This window comes from Ambystoma mexicanum, chromosome 1p, assembly GCF_040938575.1.
Source record: "Ambystoma mexicanum isolate Mex_15411 chromosome 1p, UKY_AmexF1_1, whole genome shotgun sequence".
Taxonomy (NCBI): Eukaryota; Metazoa; Chordata; class Amphibia; order Caudata; family Ambystomatidae; genus Ambystoma; species Ambystoma mexicanum.
This window is the reverse complement of record NC_090921.1, coordinates 1,141,232,531-1,141,254,778: the sequence shown is the minus strand read 5'-3', so window position 1 is coordinate 1,141,254,778 and position 22,248 is coordinate 1,141,232,531. Positions and strand designations below refer to the sequence as shown.

Genomic DNA, 22,248 nt, shown 5'->3' with positions numbered 1-22,248 from the left:
ACTTTCCTGGTAGCTAGCTAGTGCCATGCACTTATCCCTTGTAGTACAATTCTTCAGGAATTCGGTTTCAAACCAGGCACCACGTTGTAAGACGGACACCCAGTTTGTTCATTCTTTTCAAAGTGTCTGGGAAGATACTTTACCTCCAATATAACTCCACTAATGAAAACAAACTTTACTGTACTCAAAATATTATTTCCATAGGTATGCCCCCAGCTCTCAGCCGGGTGCATGAATGTGGTGCTCTTCACTCTTTGAAGGGGTCAGAATCCATGCCCCTCTACATCCCGAATCACATTTGCATAGCTGCAAATTTTCATGGGGTCACTGCCCATGTCCTTTACAACTTGACACCACTGTTAATCTCCTTCTCCTAAGATAGTAGGTGTCTGGCATCTCAGGCTACATCATTGCCTGAATATGCTCCTTCCTATCTGATCACTGACCGTCTGTGGCCATCCCCCCTTATGTCTAAGTAGATTTTCCAGCCTCCTGCTGTCCACCCAGGGCTCCTTGTCCTCGCCCACACATACATCCTGCCTCTGGCTGGGGGTACACACTTCTTCAGCTTTTACTCTTCCGCTGATCATACCCAAAGCCGCCTCCACACTGATGAGCAGTCGATGCTACTTGCTGAGATTGTTGTCTGTGAAGAGGATGGACCACCACTGGCTGCATATCATGTCAGATAGAACTGGGGACCCCATATATGCCGCATCCCTTTGCACCACCAACCCGGATTTTGAATACTCCATCACTGTCTTCCTGGGTCAAGAACTTTGGGGTTCAAATTGATCACATAAACACACTGATTACCCCACTCGCTCCAAGGCTGATGCAGAATCCAGCACCTGTTTTTCATGTTGAGGCCCAACATAAGAATGTGCCTTTCTCTTTATCTCCAGACCGAGATTTGCTTCTGTCACTATCCTCCAGGCTGTTCTATGTTAAGTCTCTTTGACTCGGTTATCTGACTTTCCTGCCTAGAGAAAATACAGGTCATACAAAACACCCCTGCCTGCTAGATGCCATAGGCTTATTGCATCTCTTCAGTCCTTCCCCAACTACAATGGCTTCCAGTCCATTAGTGCATCTTCCTTAAAGGGCTCTGCACCATCCACCAGGCCTTGTGTGGCTGTCGCCCGACTTTACTGTTCAACACGTTTCTTTAGTACTTCCCTCCTTGCCAGGTCTTTTCCAGAAATGTTTTTCTGCAGGCTTCCAACTTCAAGAGGACTTGTAACAGCAGACACAATCCGATCAAGAGGCACACACTCTTTGTTATCCAAAATGAAGCATGACTTCACTACTGGCAGACCGAAGGTAAGTTTAGGTGCTGAGGCACATTTAAGCAACCAGAATGAACCAACCTCCTTTAGGAGAACCCTACTAGTGCACTGGTTCCAGAATCCCCAGCATTCTTCAGGCGCTTGGGTTCCTCTTCCAGATACAGCAGAGGCTCCCACTAACCATAGAAACTTGGACACTGACATCAAGTGGTCTCTTACCAACTTCAAAAACATATGCCGCAATGGTAAAAGACCTACTGCTACTTATCAGAGACACATTTGCACTCCGAATGCATCAGAGGGTTTTCTTACTGGCCATAGAAACAAACTCGAGCAAGTGGGATGACGCACAATACACCTTTAAAATACGCACTGAAAACAAGAGGGATTTATCACAAACAAATGCACACACCGACAGTAAAAGACCTGTCTGTTTCTAACGATTGCATGCAAGGACGATGTCTCATTCTGGTTACGTCGTCTATGCGCCGAGTGCGAGGGAGCTGTCGGTCACTGTTTGAAAGAATATAGAGTCAGCACACCCCGCCCGTGAGAATAGAAACTTGAGTCATGCCCACGAAGAAGCATTAGTAATGCCTCTTACTGAAAACTGAAACCTACAATAACAGATACCTCAGTTATTAACAACCAAAAAAGACCAGCAAGAAGTACCTTCTCCTTAGAAACGTATATATTTCTTCCAACTTCCCAGCCTGCACTGCAATCAGTCAAGTGACTTGAAACAGTAACCCCCCCCCCCCCCCACATACTCCCCTCACCGTGCTCATTGTATACACACACTTGTCCTTAGGACCCCAATGCAAACTGCGTACATCTGCTCCACAAATTCTGATCCTCTGGGGTCTTCCCTTCGTCATCCTGCTACTTACATCGATTAACTGGTGTGCGAGTCAAGTGACCCAATGCCACTTAATGGCTCCTGACTCAGTTAGTGTATACAACTTACTTTACGAAAGAACCCCTCTGCAACGTTAGCAGCTCTGCTGGTGAGAGGTCCATTTCAGCAGCTTCCAACACCTCTGCAACTTTAAGATAACTACTTTCAGTGAGAACAGTAGACCGATTCAGGGCTGCTTAGATGGGGAAGGCCAGGCAGCAAAACCCACAGTTTTAATTGACACAAAATAGACACTAAACACCAGCACTAGGAGCTTTTCAGCTTTTCTTTATGAAAACCTTCATAACTAGTGTGAATGCCAGCAACCCAGCAGGATTGCCTGTCATGTGCAAAGCCATAATCCAACATCCGGGACGCATGCCTGTACTCCTATCCCTAAACTCATCAATAGACTAAGGCATCATTCCCTGAGCCTTCAAAACAGCATTTGTGAAGCCTCTACACAAAACACTGACCGCTTACTCCAATGACCCATCAAGCTACCACCACATCTCCAACACACCCTTCACAGCTAAATTCCTGCAGAAATTAATATTTCTAAAACCTCTTACTCAAATCATAACATGGATTCGGGCCAATGAGGAGAATGGAATGGATTGAGACTCTTCTCCTTTTGGCCAAAAAAACACCCCAACGCAAACACACACTCTGCTCTCATCCTTCTGTATATACCAGCAGTGTTCAACATCAGCCACAAAATCCTGCTATAAAGACTTATGAACATCAGATTAGAAGGCACTAGACTGAATTTACTTTATTCCTATCGAAAAGGACTGCAACCACACACATGTCCCCTTTCAGGTTATGTTTCCATGTCATCACCTTTGAAGTACACCAAGGAAATGCACCACTGTCCTCCACAAATTCATCAACAATTCGGGCCTTGCATGCTTTAGCTAAGCAGATGATACTGAAATCATCTTAAGACTTGCCAACACCTTTACATCAAATGAACAGGATGTTGGCACCTGCCGGTAGTCGGCACGGAATTCAATGTGAAAGGTTGGGCACAGTGGAATTGAGGATGGGGCTTGCCCATGTTGCCACAGCTTAGCAATGCCACTGCGCCCAACACACTAGAAAGGCATCCTCAAAGACCGGGTCAATGAGAAGCATGACAGACCAACCTCAACTAACAGACATCCTACAGCCAAATGCCCTATTGACTCAAACTGACGAACAAACGCACGCCCCAAAATGGGGTCCTTCAGACATTTTATAACACAAATGAGCATCATGGGCCTGTATACAAAATAACATTCCACAATAAGCTACTGGAACATTGATCCAGGCGAAGTAAGACACCGCTCAGATGGGAGCTTTTCAGATTAGTCTGACCAATACATGCCTCGCACAGAAGACCTCAATCAATATACTCAGGTGATGGGTCCCATTCATTCAGTATCTTGCCTAAATCGCAAATAGGATACAGAAGAACCCTCTTCCCTATGAAGAACAGTAATTAAAAACCCATGCAATGAGCAACCACGGATTGGAAGGCTAATGGTTCAGCCAACTACTAAGACTCCATAAACACTGTCACTGGCTAGCCATCCTCAATTGTGACACTAAAATGATATCCAATGAACCTTCTGCCTGGACTGACCATCACCTTATCTCCTTCACCCTACAAGATAGTCTACAACCCAACCTGACAATCCCATTGGCTCCCCCGGCACTTACTAGAAACAAGCATAATATAACAGTGGAGAATGTAATACCGTTACTCCAAGCTATTACCAATCTCACCTCCAGTAGCTCAGAGCCTTCAGATCTAGTAGAACTCTACAATCACACGATCAAACAAGCCATTGACAAAATTGCAGCCTTAAAAATGTGCAAAGGCAAGCCTCGAACACATCTAAACTCCTGGTTTACAAGTAATCTTAAAGTATTACATAACGAAAAAAGAAGTACAGAATCGGTTTGGAAAAACAACCCCACTGCATCGAATAAGGAAAAGCTCTCTAAAATCTCCACCAGATACAAATCTGAGATCCTTCAACCTAAAAGGGACACTTGTAACGACAGAATCAATAAAATCAATTCAAACACCAGAGAACTTTTCATCATTTTAAGAGAACTCTAGTCCCCCACCCCTCCAACTGACTGAAACATGCATTAAGAACAAGATTTGGTGTACAAATATTCAAGCTGCACTCTCTAATAAAACTGCTCTGTTACAAAAGAAAATCGAAGCCCGAAAACTTAATCTTTTTGGGGACATCCCCGTGCTGAAGTCACAGACGGCTCTGTCAAAACCATGTAACTGCTTCAAATTCACCTCAGTCTCTATTCAGGAAGTCGAGGACCTAATAGCCTCACTTAAACAATCCAGATGCCAGGGGGACACATGCATGGGTCCTCCCACTATTAAAAAAAAAAAAACCTCGACCCAAACATCCCAACTACCTACAGCCCAATAACTGTTCGATTTTTCTTCAATTCTAGACAGGGCGGCCTGTTTACAGATACAGGCTTACCATGAATCCAACAATCTCCTTGACCTGGGACAGTCCGGTTTTAGACCTAAACACGGTACAGAAACAGCTTTAATAAACTTGAAAAACCCAATGGACGACATTAGGGACAAAGGGAAAGGTTGCCCTCCTTCTCCTGGAGATCTCATCTGCATTTGATTTAGTTAATCACAAAGTCCTATGCAATTGCCTAAAGTCAACTGCCCACTTCTCTGACGAAGCCACTGCCTGGTTACAATCCTTCTTGGATAATTTAAACATGAGGCTCTTCACACCAACCGCATCAGCTGAGCCTTCACCTATCACCTGCTGAGTACCGCAAGGGTCGTGTGTCTCCACTACGATGTACAATTTTTTTTAACTAAAGCTCTCCTCAATGACCTTGATAATCTGTGTGTGCAGATGACACTCAGATTCTCATTCCCATCATGGGTGATCACGACACTGACTCAACTATGCTTAACAAAATGTACCTTATTATCCCAGCATGAATAGCCACCCATGGCCTCTGGCTTTATGATGAAATGACAGAGCTCCTTCTCATTGGATCTACAGTAATACTAAATAAACTAAATAACCAATTTAAATCATTCAATATTGACGGCAACAACATTACAGTATCTAAAGAGGTTAAAACATTGTTTTTTTATCGACTCAACCTTAAACCTGAACAGACAGGTCAATGCCACAGCCTCTGCTATGGCATACACTTGCAAACTAATCAATGCGTGCAAACCATTCCTCTCGACCTCAAGTTGCACTACCCTGGCTAGTGCCTTAATTCTGTCTAAATTAGACTATTGCAACGCCTTATACCTAGGTGCGAGTAAACACAATGTGAACAAGCTGCAAATACTGCAAAACAATGCATTAAGAACTGCACTAAACATACCCAGAACACAGCACATCTCTGCTGTCAGACGTAACCCCAAATGGTTATCAGTGAAGGATAGAATTAACTTCCAATAATTAACTCTCACCCACAATTGCCTCGACAACTCAGCCCCTAAATATTTAGCAAATTCTATAAAAACACATCTGAACCACCTACTAGAACCTTAGACTCACATTGCCTCAAGGTTCCTAGATATAAGCTTAAGAAAGCAGGAGGGAGTAGCCTTCCTGTACTGGCAACCAAACTGTGGAACTCCATGCCTGTAGCCCTAAGATCAGAACGGTCCTTCCACAGTTTCAGAAAAAAGACCAAAACATGCCTCCTCTCGCATGATGTATAAACTTGGATCAACATACCATACCTGAAAATATCTTGAATGTAATCTGTAAATATATAATGTATAAACTTGGATCAACATACCATACCTGAAAATATCTTGAATGTAATCTGTAAATATATAATGTATTGCTCCAATTGTCTGTATATGTTTCATCTGTATCCTTGTTACTCGTTTATATGTCACCTACACCAACTATGCAGATGACACCCAGATCCTCCTCACCATCTCAGGCAACTACAACGCGGACGTCTCCCGGATCAACGAAATCTTCTCCATCATTCAGGCATGGATGGCCACCCACGGCCTCTGCCTGAATGATGAGAAGACGGAGCTTCTGCTGGTCGGCTCTCCTCATAACCTGTCTAAACTCAGTCCTAGCTACAAGAATATTATCATAGACGGTCACACCATCCCTATTGCTAAAAGTGTGAAAACCTTAGGCTTTCACCTCGATGCCAACACCAACCTCTCCAAACAAATCAACTCAACTGCCTCGGCCACCGCCTATACGGGCAAGCTAATCAGGGCTAGCAGACCCTTCCTATCCCCCGACAGCTGCCTCACTCTGGCCAGAGCACTCATTCAATCCAAACTAGACTATTGCAACAGCCTGTACCTAGGAGCCAACCTATCCGTAACTAACAAACTCCAGGTTCTTCAGAACAATGCTCTGCGTGCAGCACTGAACATCCCATGGCGTGCGCACATCTCCACTACCAGGAAAGCGTGTAAATGGCTCTCCATACAGCAAAAAATCGACCTCAAAACTATTTGCCTCACCTACAAGGCCTTAAATAACCTAGCCCCACTGTACCTCTCTGACAAATTCACTCTAAAACCCACACCCAGAACCACCAGATCGTCCAACTCCCTATGCCTGTTAGTGCCCAGATTTGCCTTAAAAAGAGCAGGAGGCGCCAGCTTCACTGTACTAGCCTCCCAACTCTGGAACACCCTACCACTCAACATTAAAACCACTGAGTCCTTCCCTATCTTTAGGAAACTTGTTATAGGCTGGTTACTGAACAAAGAGTAGCTTTTAACCTCATCTCGAAACTCTAACAGCCGTAACCACACCTGTATTATACGTAAATTGTTGTACGTTGTAAATCTATTTGATGTACTTTGTAATTGTAAATGCTCTCTATTTGATGTACTTTGTAATTGTAAATGCTCCCTGTAACTTGTTGTACTCTGTATCTGTAAATGCTTATCTTATGCCTGTAACCGATTCCTTAAGCGCCCTTTTACCCACGGGTCCGGAGCGCTCTACAAATAAATAAACAAACAAACAAACAAACAAACAAACTTTGTAAATGCGCCCTGATAGCTCAGGGTTAGGCTTGCTATATAAATAAATAAACAAATTAATTCTGAAGCAGCCTCCTCTCCCCAACTTCCGGACTTATCTCTAAATTTCCTACCAGATTACACTACACACACAACACCTCGCACTGGGCAACTTTGTGCTTAATGGTACCACATTAACTCTATGGATTCATGCCAGTGCTCACATCTTTAATTATATCACATTGCCGTGCCCCTCACCATTAACCAAACTAAACTCGCAGTGTGTGCTATCTTTTTTTAAGATCTTGAACTATCTCGTCCAGATTATAAGACACATACCCAACCATCACCACGAACCACACAAAAGTGCACCAGCATTCAAGGCTCTGGCACTTCCAACATACACTTGCCACACTGGCAGTGAAAGATCCAGACGGGAGCGTTCACACAGACGCGAGTCGCCCACACAGAGCGACACGCTGTCCCTGTGGATTACTACCCTACTCACCTCATGTACCTTTGACTTGAAGACATTCTCTTCCAGGGGGGATGAACACACAGATTGGGAACTCATAGCTCAAAGGCCCTGAAGATGAACTTTTAAGTTTGAAACGCGTTGGCTCTCGTTGCTAGACAACAATTTGAGTTTATTTTGACTTTTTTGACTAGTAAAGTTGGAGGACACCTTTTGAAGAACAATATTGGCAAGATACACCAAGGGGCTCAAGCAAGTGACACATCACTCTAACGGACATTCATGTTGGATGTAATGTGGATACTTGCCTTCTATTGATTCTGAAATTAGTTCTCGTTCACTAAGAAAAATTGGTTGGTTTTTGGAATTATAATGTTATGCAATTGTTAATTGAATTACTCAAGACACTCTACTTATGCCCCAGTCTTCTGTAATGATACTTCTATATTCTCAAATGTATGTGCAATTCGATTTCTCTCTGTATTAGCATCCTTTTGTGCCTTTGCAAAAACTGTGAATGTTATAAATCAAAATATACAAGCTAATTGTGCTTTTATTGAAAATTGTGTTTGTGAACATTTGAAATTGTTGTAGCCTGATGAGAAATAGAGCTTAGCCCTTAGAGGAGTGCAAGAAAGTTTCCCTTTTGCAACAACAGGCTATCCACTTCCAACCTGTATTCATCAATAATGAAGTTTGCGCACCTGACCCCTCTCTGTTGCGCCAACAACCACAAACTCTCGCCTTGCCATCCAACGAGTGTGCCAACATGTCAGAGTTATGGGGTTTTTGTTTACTGAACATATAAACGCTCACAGCTAAGGACGGAAGACGTTTAATTACTCAGAGGAACCTAAACACACAGAGCAGGAAGTGACCCTTGATTGCCAACAATGTACTTTATAAGTGACGATTTAAACATACAGGTTAATAAGACTGGGCATGTTGTATGCTGAGAAGAAAAGGGGGTTGGGGTAGTGGTTGGCCAAAGTTCAAAGAGAAACATCTGCGCAGACCAATAGGTGTTGCACCACGCCAATATGTGACATTTGTATAGCACCTTTTCCTATTGGTATGGTCCCAAAACGCTGTAGGTGAACGCCCTCGGGGGACCGAAGTCCAAGGTATGGGAAATTAGTTGAAGTTTAGAATGCTGTGTGTGCTTTTTAGCCAATAGAAAAGGGGTTATGGGTGGCCTAGCCCCTATTAAATACCCAGATCAAGCAGGCATGTGGATGGGTGCTATGAAGTCGTCTGGAGGCTCATTATGTGTCATGTTAGATCGAATTTTCGTTGTGGGGGATAGCTAAATTCTAATTGCAGAGATGTTGTGCAATATGTCTTAACATGGTGTGTGATGGCAGATGGGGGGGGTGGGTGTCCTTGCCTTTGGCTATCGCACATAATGAACATGGAGTGTGATATGTACCCGTGTGTTCTGGCTGGTTTCTTGGTTTCATAGATGTGGCTTGGATTCTGTCCTTTCGTCTGCTGGAGTTTATTCTCTCTGTACATTTCATGGTGGGTTCATTGCTGCCCCGGCCTACCTGGCAAGGTAGCCTGGCCGAGATGTACCGGTGCAAGATGTACCCAAGACATGAGACCGGCTTCTAATTGACCCTGGGAACAGATACACTGGCAGCAAAGAGAGACTCCCCTTAAAGCCTTAGAGATGTCTGTGTAAAAACCAGGAACAGTCAGCATTTAATAGTAAGTGTCGATTCTCTGCTAATGAGGCGCAGTGTTTGCAGTTCTCTAGATCCAGGTCGTTTCAACAGTGCTCGGCAAAAAAAATGTTTTTGGTGCCATTAAGTAAAAGGGCAGCAAAGTACAAAACAAAGAGAGGATGCCCTTTAGCATTCACAGTGTGAACATGCAGGGCGGATGACAGGTTAATTGAAAAGGGCGCCTTTCATTTGTGGGCGCCGGCAGCGGCCAGGATTTGTAAAATTACTTGCACTGTGGCACCAAAGTTAGAAATAACTGTAATTGGTTTGAAAGGGTTTGAACCTTTGCTCTCCTCGGCCCTGAATGTGCTGAGTGGGAGATTCGTTTCAAGTGTGAAGTCTTTGTTTTGCCAGAAGTGGTTCTGCTGCAAGGGTGGCGTTGCCCTACAGAAAAAATCTAGAAATTCCCCGACAAGCTTATGCCTCTGAGAGGGCGGCGTGCGAGTAGCGGCGGCACAAGGACCCAACTATCGACTGCCCCTTTGCTCTCCGCTTTGACGGATATACGTTTTCTGCCACTTTATTATCACATTATAGTGTCTTGCAAAGGGGTCGGAAAAAAGGGCCCGAAAATGACCATATTTAGGGGGGAGGCGGAGCCCCTCCGATTATTGCTTTGCTCCCTCCAGCTTTTCCCCCTGGCCGAGTTAGGGGCTCGCCCAGAGAGCTGGTGCGAGAGAGACCATGGTCCTGATACCACTTCTTGTTTAGACAGTGCCAGCGTTTTGGACGGATTTTCCAGAATCCGGCAAAAAGGTCTCCCTTGATCTGAATACATTCCTTTTCACCTGTCAATCGGTTAATTTAAGCGTTAAACCGTGCAAAAGCCAATCGGAGGGGATTCGAACCCAGGGCTTTAGGATCGGTGGCGAGGCACTTGTGAAATTGCTTGTTTACTTTGCCAGCAACATTACAGGAAATGTTTCTTTCTTGGGTTAATTTGAAAGTGTTCTTGTTAATCTTCTATAGGGCAAATGTTTGTGGGGAAAGCGAACGAACGGAGCTACCCTGATGCTCCCTCGACCCCCTCAGCCCCACCACTCAATTACTGTCGAGATCCACTGTAAAGAATTTCCATTTTGGAACCGAAATCGAGGGGCGGGGCCAAAGTACTAAGCAGGGAGGGGAGGTGGACAAGAAGTGGCAGTGCCTTTTTAAGTTTGGGTTTTTAGGGGCGCTTGCAATACCTATAAGCTGAGTACAATAGGGAGGAATGGCACATGAGGAGGGACACAGCTTGTTGGTGTTTATGTGCCCACCCATTGTCTGCCCATGGCCATACTAATCCCAATAGCCATCCCCGCTAAGTTCCTGCCCCCCCCCTGCCCAAAACACCTCCTCATAGGAACTCTTGGGGCTAGCTTTAATCAGGCCTTACCATCAAACGTTGCACTCACTGCCTGCCAGTGTATTTTCCAAGCAGTCTTCCGAGAGGTAATGACTTATTTGGAGATGTAACCCCACTACTGGTGTAATAAATGTATTAACCAGGATAAGTACTATGTGTCCTTCACTGAAGTACAACCATTTATACTTGTGTATAAGTATTAGGAATTAGTCGGGCACTGCTATTAGGTGCCCAGGCTCGTACAATTTTACACATGCTGCCATCAATGGGAAGTTTATACCACTATGGCTGTGCCTGATAAGTGCCTTTCCCATGCCTATGCAAAAGCCGAAACTGTTGGCATCGCCAGTGCTTGTTTTTAAATGTCAGTGGGAGAGGCGGGAACATTGCTACCATTCATTCTGCTGCACCCGTCTCTACTTTTGCTTCTTAATCTACTTGGAGGACTCCTGCAACCAGGATATTAACCATACACTGAAAGCACCCCCCCTCCTCCCTCTCCCCGCCCAGCAGAGATGCTCACTGCTGTGTAATCAAAGGGCTTCCTGGAGAGTTCAGTGCTTTGGTTTAGGGCACAAAAGGAGAGGCGGGTGTTGCAAAAGTAATTATAGCAACGCACACACCTCTTCACCTTAGCTGAGACCTACCCACAAATGCTTGGGACCGAAGTAGGGCTAGTTGGAGAGCCCTTGGCCATGAGTACATTTTGAAGGCTGTCAGGGCTCAGCTCCGGCTAGCCCAGGCCCACTAAAAGCCCTGTTTTTGGACAAAGTATAAATGCCAGTGGTGAGTTTGATTTATGAATCCTTCTGTTTGCAGGACCCTTCTTCGTTAACGTAGAAGGGACGCGTACATATGGTGGAGACTAAAGAGCACTGACAAAGTGATTATAGCAGTTCCCAGTAAATGATGGCCCACAATACAGGTCTTGCTCAGAGAGAGACTGATGGAGAGAGAGGTCTCTCTTTGTAAATCGAGAGTGTGAGCTGCCCATTATTACCCCTTCTGCTAGGAATACGCTGCAAGAATGGAAGGCCAACCTCCCTGAGCGCACGTTCATTTTGGTTTGATGGACACGTTGCCCCAGTGCAGCTTAGGGGGTTCCAGTTTACAGCCCTTGATGGCAGTGGTGATGAGAGAGACTAGACCACACGCGGATGATGAGGACACGGGTTGGCTTTTACACATGATGGGATAGAAAGAAGGCGAAGATGCGCAGTAGAAGATAATCCCTACTATGGCCCCCTAACCAGTAATGCATCATATCCCATATACTTTGCCCAAACATGAGATGAGACGGAGACCTTTTCTGAACTTTTCGAAAAACATTTTTGGAAAACACATGGTTGCTTTCTTAGTCATCCTATCGGGCGGTCCGAGCCCTGCTCAGGTCATAAGTATGCCTGGCCCAAAAACATCGTCCTTTCCCGTGTGGCTCTGCCAATCCTGTATTACATCATTCAATTTCCAAACGGGTGAGCCTTTCTCACTTCCATTTCCGCTCTTGCGAGAACGGCCTACCCTGGTATCCGACTGCCAGTTCAGTCACTCACATTTAGTTAATAGAGTGAACAAGGCCACTTCATCGTTTGTTGAAGAGTCACAACTGTCCCTAGTGGTATCAGTGCCCATCTCCCTCATCCTGGCTGATGCAGCCAGTGGTTATAGCTCACGAAAAGACTGTAGCGTGCATCCTTGTCTAGGACCGCCCTCGTAACTCCGCCATGCTTTGGGGGTGGCCCCCCTGTGACCCACAATGCCGCCACAAACTTCAGTTACATCTCTCATACTCCCCATCACCCTATGTACATCCTGCCTTTGACATCACTCCCTGCAGCACTAAGTTGAAGGTATCCGTACCGGCATCGGACAGATGTACCACATCTTTAGCAAAGTTTGCCGGATCTCTATCGCACATCATCAGGTGCCTGGCAAATGCCAGCCCTTCTTGCTTCATAAGTAATTCAATGTTTTTATTAACCCGTCTCCTAGACTTTTCCATTGCTGCGTTGGAACCCGCTCCACGCCACACACTCCTCAGGAGCATTTCGGACCATGCTATCTCTGTTTCAGGAGTCATCTGGCCTAAGATTCCGATGCCCTCCTGCATCTCCTTAAGTAACTAGGCCCTTCCCAATTCAGTGAGGTCATTACCCCCCAGGTGTACCATGAGCATCCTGGGTTCCCCCATCCTGGCCAGTTGTCTGTGCACCGCGGGGAGCAAAGTGTGCCGTTGTGTGCCCAGCCAAACCAGCTGAGTGTCCTAAAATCCTAAGAACAAAACAGAAACAAAACCACATGTTATGACACAAAACCACATGTTATGACACACGCCCCTTCCATCCGACTGACCCACCCCCCCAGCTTTCTTTCTTGTGCCCTCACTTCCCAGGCGCCTGGCGGCACCCCGATGTGCTGCCCTCTCAGCCGGATATACAGCGTATACTGATCTGACTCCCATCTACCCATCTTCTGAATGGCTGCCCCCTGCATACCCGCCTGGAATGCTTTCATCGCTGCCCCTATCCTGAACCCATGTGATGACCACCCTTCCCCATGACATTCCACTTTCTTTAATGTTACTGCCAACACCTTGCGGAATTGAAACATGGTCAAGGGGGACCCAGCCTTGTGAACCAGGAGGTACCTACCCCACCAATGTCCTACCCGCTATATACTGAGATAGTAACCAGGTGGGGCAACTGGCCTGATCTGCCGACCTGTATAACATCACTGTGCTACCCTTCCCCACTTCATCCATCTTTGACCTAATCACCCTTATACTGACACCCCTGTCCGTAAATGTGATATCCCCCAGCGCCAGTGCCCTTCCAGACTCGTCTTTCCCAGTAGCGACCAGCTCGCTTACCCGAAGTGCCCCAAAGAATGAAACTGCAAATGCGGCCTTGAAGAGCCTGAAAAACTCACTGGAGCAGACTCCATCCAATGCACCCAGTAGCCTCACCAGCACCTCAAAGTCAATCTGCTTATGGCTATCCTTCTTGTGCCCATCTGGTTTCCCCCAACCTCTCATTGCGGCCCTCACTGAGAAGCCCTTAGTCAGATCCCCCCCACCTCCCAGCTTGGCATAAAATGCTGTGGCCGCTAGGTGCCCTGAGACCCAGCTCGGGTTCCTCCCCTCTCTGTGAGCCCACACGAGATACTGTTCCACCTGGACCTGCAAATCCTGCTCTGCACACCCCAATTCTTGTGCCACGCTCACAAACTTACTGTAGCCTCTCTGGTAACTGGTCCGCACTCCTGGTGTGAGCGAGTGCTCCCCAAGTTCCCAGAGCATCAGGTCCACAACACCAGGTGCCACCATTCCATCCTGAACTCCGTGCCTAGCTTCTGTGGCCTTGGATGAGACTTCCGGAACCTTTCCCATTGAAAACGAGAAAGAGCATCAGCCGTAATTTTAACAGTTTCAGGTACATGGCATGCCCTAAACTCAATATGCTGATACAAGTACACTTCCACTAGTTTTCAAAGCGATCCCAGGACCACCGGGCATGAGGCAGATTGAAGGTTGATGGCCTGGACCACTGACTTGTAGACCCCAGACCCCTCTCCTCCAGTAAACATGAAATCATCCAAATAGTGCACAGTGGCCCCCTTACTCTCCCGTGTGGTTGCAGGCCATTCTAGGAAGGAGCTGAACTGTTCAAAGAAGGCGCATGAAACCGCGCACACCATTGGCATACACCTGTCAAAGTAAAATTGCCCCTGCCACTGGAATCCCAGCAGGTAAAAACTATCCGGATGAACCGACAGGAGCCTGAAGGCTGATTAATGTCCACCTTTGCTAAAAGTGCCCCTTTTCCTGCTTGCGTGACGAGCTCCATTGCCTGATCAAAAAAAAGAAAAAGTGACTGAACAGTAGTACGGGTCCAGCCAATCATTAACTGACTCCCCCTTTGGATAGGACAGATGGTGCATGAGCCTGTACTTGAGTTTCTCTTTCTTGGGCACCACCCCCAGTGGGGACACTATGAAGTTGGGTAGGGGTGGTGCCTCGAACGGTTCCATTATTCTCTCCAAAGCTCTTCTTTTGCCCAATTTTTCCATCACAATCTCTGATAACTTGTCAGCTGAGGGGAGGTTCCTTGCTAATCGTGTCGTCAGTGGCCCCTTATAAGGGATAAGGAACCCATCCCTGAACCCTTTGTACGACAATTCCCTCTCTTTGGCTTTTGCATAATCCTGTAGCCAAGCATGTAATGCAGTCCTGTCTATGGGCGAGGTCCACTTCCCCCAGCACTCCCTATTGTGCCCCCCTGTTCTGCTCCCTTCCTCGTAGTCCCCCAGCCCCTCGATAACATGCTGAGGATGGGTGTGACCCCTTACATTTCTCGCATGCGTGGGCAAATATGCACTCCTGTCCAAAGCGACAATAGTCTGCATTAAAGCCTCTGCAGGTGCCTCTACCCATGTCGCCCCCCCACATGGAAGCCCTCCCGGCACCGTGCGCTCTGTTTTTGAGAGACCATTCCTACCTCGGGTATTCTGCCTGCTCCGAAAGGGCTTCCAGCTCTCCTTCCTTCCCTCGCTGTACTTACCCTGCCAATTGTGACCGGAAGGTCAGCCCACCTCACTAATCGGCTGGCGGGTTCCATCATCCCCACCATGTATGCCACCCAACCCTCCATATTCTTTTAGTTCCAAGACATGCCGGGTACCTGTGCCATTTTGTTACCTGAAATCCCGGTCATAATCAATCCAACCCGTGGAACTTGAGCTTGTGCTCTTCCACTATTGTGTGCCTGTGTTTCCACAAGGCAGGCCCCTTGCTCGGTGAACCTTTCCATCATTACTGCTGCTAACAAGGAAACTGCATTTGTCCAGTTTTCAGTAATCACCTTCGCTCTATACCTTTTTTGTCCCTTCCTCCCCTCCTCCTTAGTTATAGTTACACCAAGGCCCTCTGTCTCTAGTGACAGTAGTGAAAAAAAATAGAAATAATCCCGTGCCCAAATATGCTTCTTCACCTGTCTAGGGATGTACCATGACAGTGAAGACTTCCCTGATAAGTGGGGCGATTGTTACCAGTGGCACGTCCCCGCCTGATGCTGCTGGAGTTGACCCTAACCCCCCTACTGGTGAGCCAACTGCTGGCCCTGAAAGACAAGGCACAGGGTTTCAACTCTCCCACTTGTCAGTGGAATACCACTCCCTTGGCCCGTCTCTGAAGTTCCTACCCCTAGAGAGCCACCCTGTGCCCCTGCGAAAGCAGCCGTCCCCACAGGTTGTTCCCGAATTCCGCTTTGCCCACCACTAACCACCTGCAAAAGCTGCCCTATTGGTGACAAAGGCACAGTGACATTTGGCATTGTGATTACCTAAACTGTGGCCACCTTACCCTTTGTTTTCCTAAGGCGCCCTCCTCTGTGGCTGGCGGCGTGTCCTACGCCGGTTCCACCTCGGGCTGCCCCAGCAGTCTTTTCGCCCACCTGTCCCCATGCTGAGCACCCTCTCCTGGAACAGTGCCATAAGCTGGGCCGCTTCTCTGCTCTCCCGGGACCTTCCGTCATCCGAGGTACCCTCCCTGCTGTCGAATAAGCTCTGCGGCCCCTGGCTGGACATCATACTTCTCCTATAAAGTACATAAACAAAACAAAACCTTCCCCTGCAAATCACTGAATCGGTCATGCGCTGCCGGATGCTGCCCAGTAATACTGCACCCCATGCGTATCTTTAGCCTGGCTCTGTGGCCGACCATCGCCCCCCACTAGCCTAGCACAAATCACCCCGGCAAGGTAGCCCTTCGTGAGCATTGTTTCCCGAAACCGCGAAACCAATGTAGAGGCACGGCAAGGCCGCCCCTCGTGAGTGCTGTTTCCCGAAACCATAAAATCAATGTAAAGACTTGGTAACCCACAAAAAAAACATCAGCCATATGTCATCAAACAATTGCACCTTTGGCGTGAAAAACCGTCAAGTACCGTTATTACCCATTACATTAAACATATGCAAAACTTGCAGCAGCACTGCGACTGCGCAACCAATTTCAACCTTTGGGGAACCGATCCACCCCCTATCACGGCACGGCGACCGCACATTTTATGTATTGCAGCCCCTCCCCAGCCTATTGCTGGGATTTGCTAAAAATTCCTACTTAAAACCTTCACTTAAATATTGACACTTCAAAGCAGAAAAGTGGCATGGCGGCTGCACATTTCTCCCGAAACCTTGCTGCATTCACCCACCTATGGCGGCACAGCGACTGCACATCACACTACAAACAAATCTCAGCAGACCAAAGTAACAAAGTGGCACAGTGGCCACACATTTCTCCCAAACCTCGCAGCATTCATCGACATATGGTGGCATGGTGACCCCACATCACATTACAAACAAAATCTCCAGCACGCGAAGGAAGCGGTACAGAAACCGCACGTACGTGCACCATATGGCGCAACAAAGAAAGAAAAACTGTAGGGAAAAAACAGGCACCAACCCATTCCCGAATATAGCTTTCGAGGCCACCCGCCCTTCAGTGAAACTCGCAGCAAGCGGCACAGTGACCGCACATTTGGGCAATGATACGTTCGCCCCGGGAAAAAACAGCAGGGAAAAAACACAGGCCCCCAGCTCCTGCTTCATGGAGGATATGCCGTAGGCCTAACAATATCCCGGCAAAGATGGACGCTCCAGGTGCCCGCCCATCAACTCCACTCATACCTCGATATACTCCACTGTTCTCTAGAACAACCCGTAAATCTTATCCGCCTCTAATGCCCCAGGCCCCGTGCCATACAGGGTATGACACGATGGAGGGCCTGGGGGGTTAGGCGCAGGGTGGGGGAGACGAACGGCGGGAAACAAAGAGGGAGGGGCAGCCAAAGCGGCGCCCCCACCCTCGGTGCTGCCAGGGGAACGCACCAAAAGGTGTGAAGGAAGCAGCATGGGGGGCAGGAAGAAGCCCGGCCCCCAGCAACACATCAAAGGGGTCAGGGAGGATAAATACCCCTGTGAAATCTCAAGGAGGCACAAACAGGTCCAGAGCTCACCTCATTCGGGTAGGCTCCCCGGACCTGGGAAAGGGGAAAAGGAAACGTATGCCTCTGCGGGCTTATCGTTTCGGTGTCTTCTCTCCCCTTCTCTAGGTGACGGCTCGTCGGATTGCAGCTGAAGCCCGTCGGAACAGCGCGAAGGAGCCTGAGGAGACGTGGTGCCGCGGGCGACGAGCGGGATCGGCGAGCTGCGAAGGCAAAGATTTCACGAGTCTGGCGTTCTCAGAAGCAGCTTCGGACCAAGAGGAAGGACGCCAGCTGGGGCGGGGACGCGGCGTGAGCAGCTCCAGGCACGCCAGCCCGGCGCCAACAGGAGAACACGAGCCGGCAGAGGGCTCGGTACGGATAGAAAGGGGCGGGGCTACGATTTAAAGTCATAGCAGGAAAGAGAAGTACAGTCGCCAGTGGCTCAACTAGTAAGTGCTTGGTCTTGGAATGCTGGGGACCTGAGTTCTAATCCAACCTCCGGAACCTCCTTGGCGTGCATGTAATTATTCGGCGTGTATGTTATTACGGCTGACAAAAGCCGGCAGAGGCTCAGCTGTTCAATGAGTGAGCCTGTATCCTTCGATAGCTCAGTTGGTAGAGCGGAGGACTGTAGTGAGGTAATCAGATATCCTTAGGTCACTGGTTCAAATCCGGTTCGAAGGACATTTTGTAACGCTGGCCATGCGGCACAGTAATTAAGTGCTGGGACTATACACGAAAGGTTGGGGGTTCGAATCAAACCCCCAGCTCCAACATTTTTGTGTAAACAGAGGAGCTATAGCAGGCGGATTACAGCACAGGGATATAGCTCTGTGGTAGAGCATTTTGACTGCAGATCAAGAGGTCCCCGGTTCAAATCCAGGTGTCCCCTCCACATTGGGGCCAAAAAAGTCAATCCCCAGAATCAACAACCAGGAAGGAAAAACAGGGGGCGATAAGGCAAGAATGGCAGAAGAAAGAGCGGAAAGAGCACAGGAATTCAGTGCATGGGCCAAAAAAGCAGAGAAGGAGTATGGAGCACAATGGGTGCTGGACGCGGTGCAGACGGAAGAAAGGGCTAGGGCAATGTCGCCTTTGCTGCTGGAGGAGTCCGCTGGCAGCGATGAAGAAGCTGCAATACCACAAGGCCAAAAGAGGCTAAGGGAGATCACAAGAGTCACAAGAGCCAGAGATGCCTAAAATAAAACGGAAGAAAGGAACCAAGAAAGGTATCGTAAAATTGAATAACAATATTGGCAAAATGGTAAAAGTATTAAATGCATGTATCAAGGCTCAGGGTAAGTCGCCCAGAGCCGGTAAAGGGAGAATAAAAGAACACAAAAGTGTGACATCTGATACAGAAAGTAGTGAAGACGAGGAGAGGGACCACCTTCAGGCCTGGGTGAAAACGAAGGGGGTAATAAGCAAGGAGAAACAGAAAACAGATAGGGCAGGTGTAGATCAGGGGGCAGGGGGACAAGGGCCAACAGACAGCGGGGTTCCTATCGCTCCGGGGCTTCCCCAAAATCCTGGTCCCCAGGGGTCACCTTCCAATTCACCAGTAGCGATGATAGAACCCCCCTTAGTAAAAGCAACAGAACCTAACACAGTTATGACTAAATATGGCAGGCCCACGATAGGCAAGGATGCACAAGGTCGGTCCTTAAAAGCACAAGCTTGGTACATTAGTGACAAGGTAAAGGAGAAGATATGGAGAAAAGAGTTGATAGATATCTTCTCCCTGCTAGAGGTACAGAAAAGGGGTCATGATATATCAAAGGAAGACATAAGAGAGGATGAAAAGGGCCTATTAATTACAACCTATACATATTTAACGTACTAAAAGAGAAATGGGATACCAGGGATCAGTATAGTGCGGGGAGATATTATAGGAGACAGTATGACCAAAGCGATTATAGAAGCTAGTACAGATACAGCAACAGGAGATACGATAACTCTTATGACAGAGCAAGGGAACAGAATTTTCGGAGTAGACAATACGAGGCGCAGAGAGGGTGGCAGAGCAACATACCCCCGACAGCACAAGGGGATGGTAAAGGGAGTAACGGGACGGCAAGGTCAGAGACAGCACAATGCCGTAATTTTGAGAAGGGAATATCATGCAGCTGGGGGAAGAAATGTAAATTCAATCACAGATGCGAGAACTGCGGAGGAGAGCATATCACCGCCGAATGCACCAGAGCAGCGCCCAGTAAGTACAGGGTCCCAGAAAAACGGAACTAGGAGCAAAGAAGAGAAAGGGACCACACCAGTTAAAATCGAGAATATGGAAAGGTGGCTAAGGGTGTTTCCAGACCAGGAAGGAGCAGAAATAATAAGGCGAGGTTTCCAAGAAGGTTTCATGATACCATTTAAGGGGCAAGGTTCGCAGAACACACCAAAAAACCTGAAATCCGCTTTAGAAAATAAGGAGTTGGTGGGCAAAAAAATCAGAAAAGAAATTGAACTAGGGAGGATAGGAGGCCCATATAGTTCTCCTTTTGAAGAATATATATGCTCACCTTTGGGCCTAGTCCCAAAAAAAGAGGCAGGCGAGTTTCGGCTGATTCACCATCTGACATATCCGCCAGGGGGCTTGGTTAACGACGGCATCACACAAGAGGCATCGTCGGTAAACTACTCAGATTTTCTGGAAGCAGTGCAGTTAGTGAGGAAAGCGGGGCAGGGATCTTGGATGGCGAAAGCAAATATTAAGTCAGCATTTTGCCTATTGCCTGTGAAGAGCGAATCACAGAGATGGCTATGCATGCACTGGGAGGGCAAATACTTTTTAGACAAATGTCTCCCTATGGGCTGCGCCATTTCTTGTGCGTACTTTGAGAAAGTGAGCTCTTTCCTGCAATGGGCTCTTACAAAGGAAATGAAGGGGGCACAGGTAGTCCATTACCTGGACGATGTTCTATTTGTGGGACCAAAAGGTTCCGAGCTGTGTAAAAATACATTGAAGAAATTTAAGACATTAACAGAAGAGTGGGGTTTTCCGCTTGCAGAAGAAAAAACGATGGGTCCAACTCAAGTAATACAATTCTTAGGCATCAAAATTGACTCACGGGTTGGGGTGTGCAGGATCCCGGAGGAAAAAGTGGCGGACTTACTAGGCGCAACCTGAAAGGGAGAAACAAGGCCACAGTAAGAGAGTTGCAATCACTAGCAGGGAAATTGAACTTTGCAGGGAAGGTCATACCGCAAGGCAGGATATTCCAGAGAAGGGTAGAACAAAGGGTGCTAAGGTGGGGCACCACAGGGTGCGGATCGGTGGAGCAATAAAGAAAGATTTGGAGGTTTGGGAAGAATTTTTAAAATCGTTCAATGGTTCAGTGATCTGGCGCACACCTATAAACAAAGAAAGCGAAAGGGTGTTGTTCACGGATGCTGCTGGGGGTTTTGGCTTTGGTGCAATATTGGGTACAGAATGGTGCGCAGAAAGATGGCAAGAGGAATGGCATGAGGCAGCATGGACAAATAACATTACACTCTTGGAACTATTTCCGATCTGGGTAGCTCTGTGTGCATGGGAAACAAAGTTAAACAGCAAAGAGTTAAACGTGTGGTCGGATAACATGGCGGTAGTGCATGTGATAAATAACGGCAACGCTTCATGCCCGCTGGTCTTGGAGCTAATGAGGGCAATAACGCTGGCTTGTCTGAATAATAATGTTAGCATAAGGGCGAGACACATCGCCGGTGAAGCAAATATGGTCGCTGATGCCTTGTCTCGTTTTCAGTGGAGCAGATTCAGAGAACTACGGCCGGATGCAAGAAGGATGAAAACGCCCACGCCAAAAAAGGCATGGGTACCACTGGAAGCATGGCAAAAGGGTCGGTTAGCCACAAGGTTGACTCGGAAGAGGAGGAAAGTCCACGAGAGCAAGTAGTAGAGAGATTGGCCAGAAATGCCATAACATACAAAACTGGTGAGCAATATAAAAAACATGTGAATAATGTGTTGAGAGAATCAAGAGTGAAAGAGGTGGGGGATATCACAGTCTCCAATTTGTGTGACATTTTGGGGAGTGCATTTACACAGGGGAAGAGGAAAAGCTGGGCGGCAGCACATTTGGCTGCAGTCGCGTATACAGCAAAGGTTGCTGGGTTGGCAGACCCGACAGCAAGCCCACGGTTAAAATACGCAATGAAGGGGTGGGCTAGGTTAGAAAGCAAGAAACCAGACAACAGGAGGCCCCTGAATTTTTTGAAAGTAGTAAAATTGTTACAATTATTGCATAGCACATGTAGCGACAGCTATGAGAGTATGCTGTTCAGGGCGGCATTTGCATTGGCATACTATGGTGCATTCAGGGTCGGGGAGCTGGTGGCAAGTAGCACGATGGCAGGAGACGGGCTAGCAAGGAGCGACGTCAGCATAGGTTCTAAGGGTATGTCCATACTACTAAGGAGATCAAAAACAGACCAAGGAGGGAAGGGGCGAACAATCGAGCTAAATTGTATTAAGGAAAGGGACCACTGCCCCAGGTGCATTACTG

General features: G+C 47.4%; 1 non-coding gene across 1 annotated transcript; it reads left to right on the top strand.

Annotated features, from left to right (window-relative positions):
* Window positions 1-18,340: 18,340 nt before the first annotated feature.
* TRNAY-GUA (transfer RNA tyrosine (anticodon GUA)) lies at window positions 18,341-18,427 on the top strand. The gene is given in 2 exon segments: window positions 18,341-18,377; window positions 18,392-18,427. It is a non-coding gene; the product is annotated as a tRNA-Tyr (tRNA).
* Window positions 18,428-22,248: the final 3,821 nt, after the last annotated feature.